We start from the raw sequence: 2,683 nt of genomic DNA, 5'->3' as shown, positions 1-2,683 counted from the left end.
TGCGACGGCCGGGAATCGAACCCGGGTCAACTGCTTGGAAGGCAGCTATGCTAACCACTATACCACCGTCGCTTGTGATTTACTTAAGAAGATCTTTCTAACATTACTCATTCTTCGCACTGGGCATTCACCTTATGACGGTGATTTAATTCCCACACTATATTTTAGGCCTAGCGTGGAAATCTGACAAAAGTGAAAATGTACCAAACCATATTTCTCTTGCAATTATTTCTTAGCCCCAACTGTTGAGATATTGTCATTTTTTCTATCCGTTAATTCATCTACTGTATGTGTATTTAGTTTGACTTTCATGTAAATACTCTTAAAATATTATTGTTGAATATATTTTCTTTATTTAAAGTGGACTCATAAAAATTCAGATTAGCCTTTGAGATCTTTACTCTTATGATGACGTCACACGTCTGACATATTTTGGCAAGGCTACCGTAACGCACTATAATATTTAGTGCTACACCACTGCAGGCTGTATCTACTCTTTAACAAACACAAGGTTGTCACGATTAAATGTATTGCTAGAAGTTAAAGAACTACACTGGACACGGATTAACGTATTAAATTGTAATACCTTTCTGGAATATAAATATAATACTAATAAGTTAACACACGTTAAGACTTAAGAGCTGTTAGTAATAAAAGTATCCGATAGATGGTAAGCAAAAGCGGTTTTATACATTAAATTAAATAAATAATGTTGTCATAACACATCTAGCGATTTGTTTCTATGTTTTGTTTTCTTTTATGCAATGGCCATAATATGAACTTGGACGAATATGAGGTAAATGTTATTGATTTTTCCGTGTATAGTTTGTATAGCTATAATTTACTGACACAAAGAAATAACGGCAGATATCGAATTATGAATTTAAGTTATTTACTACAAAAATCACTCCTTTTGTCTCTTTCATTATGGTATCATTAAATAACCATTGGTTATAATATTTAAGCCAAGTTTTTTAAGTATACTTATGAAAATTACTTTGCATTGTTGGCTTCGTATGCGGATTTATGGCTTACTTTAACTGCCCAAACTAGCCCAAACCTTGAGATCTAAATATCGTTAGTAGTCAATAGAAACTAATCATTATAGATTTTAGTTTTCTGTTATACAGCCTTTTAAAGTTAAACATCTACTTGGTTTGTTTTGGATATTCGCACAAAGCTACACAAGGTTTAACTGTCCCAGCCATCTAGTTTTAAACTTGAACTAGATGAAAGGTAAACAGTCAACACCACCCATCTCCAGCTCATAGGCTACTCTAATCAAATAGTGAGATATAACAATAATTATTATGGCGCACTCATGGCTCCAAAGTGCGTAGTTCGATTTTTGCAGTAAAGGGACATAAACCATGCATCATTGGATTTACAGTGTAGCACACTAACCTCTAAGCCACGCCCGGCCATAAGCAGGTAAAAATTATGTGTTTCTTCTGTTTTCTAGTATATGTTCTAGACAAGTAGCCTTTGTACATAAAGAAACAAAATATTTATGTTATTACCGTTTATATTTCCGATCATATTCTTTAAAACCTAAACAGATATACCAGAATCTTCAATTTCAAAGATACTTAACCGTCCATGTAAATTGAATTTTAAAATTTTGTAGGTCGACATATATATATATATATATGATTCTGTTTTCAGTTGCTAACGATTTAATTTCATAAGATTTTTTCTTTTAACAAGCGTCAGTAATTGAGGAAAACATTTTGTGAGTGACTCTTCTTTAAACGGAATCGAAAGCTTTTTAATTTCACTTATCTTTGATGACTAACTTAGCCGGCTTGATGAGTTTTGGTATTGGGCGAAAGACCGCGTCGGCAATGGAGATGGCAGATATAGTGTGATTGACATATTATTACTTATTCTTTTTTGCTTTATTCATAAGTTCTTACAATGAAAGTTGTAGTTTTATTATATAAAATTTGCATTGTCGTTAGTTTATTATAACATGAGATACACTGACAGGCCTAGGAATTCTGGGGCTAATTTGAACAGTGTTCAAAAACGCCCCACATTGATACATAAGCAGTGGGAAATTATCAGATAATATACGGCAATTCGTTGTTTATTTTTTTTCTTTATAAAACTAATAATGGACAAGGATATAGGTCTACAGTCAGTTATTTAACATCTAAGCCATAATTAAAAGGCTTATAATTTTATATTGATCTGTGTACAATAGAAATATCCAACATCTTGACATGCAAGCAGACATTTTAAATCTTTTCTTCAAGACTACGCAAGGATCCTCTATATAAATATATATATATATGATATTCATTTATTACATGAATGCTAAAAAGTCATTGCATGTTTAAAAAAGAATTATTTGAATATTTCAGTGCTATAAATAACGCTCTTAACATTTTCTTTAAGTTTTTCAAAGTCGCCCAAGTTGGCGGTAACTTGAATGGTTTCTTGAGGACAGATAACACTGAGTTTTACTTTGCTAAACAATTAAACAACTTTTTTTTTGTCTGTATATGAAACTGTAGTGACCCTAACCAAACCGCTTAAACTCTAGTTTGGTCTTACTTTTGAACTTACGGTATAATTAGTTTTTAAAAAAATATTTATGTATTTTCTTTTTCTTGTAATGAATATTTGGTCAAACAGATTGATTATTCATCATTACACGCATTAGAAAAGCTATACTACC

At 31.8% G+C, this 2,683-nt stretch overlaps 1 non-coding gene across 1 annotated transcript; it reads right to left on the bottom strand.

Moving 5' to 3' along the window:
* Window positions 1–72, bottom strand: Trnag-ucc. Its single transcript has one exon. It is a non-coding gene; the product is annotated as a tRNA-Gly (tRNA).
* Window positions 73–2,683: the final 2,611 nt, after the last annotated feature.

The sequence above is a fragment of the Limulus polyphemus genome, unplaced genomic scaffold (assembly GCF_000517525.1).
Source record: "Limulus polyphemus unplaced genomic scaffold, Limulus_polyphemus-2.1.2 Scaffold1441, whole genome shotgun sequence".
Classification (NCBI taxonomy): Eukaryota; Metazoa; Arthropoda; class Merostomata; order Xiphosura; family Limulidae; genus Limulus; species Limulus polyphemus.
The sequence above is the reverse complement of the archived record's forward strand: the minus strand, read 5'-3'. Positions and strand labels throughout refer to the sequence as shown.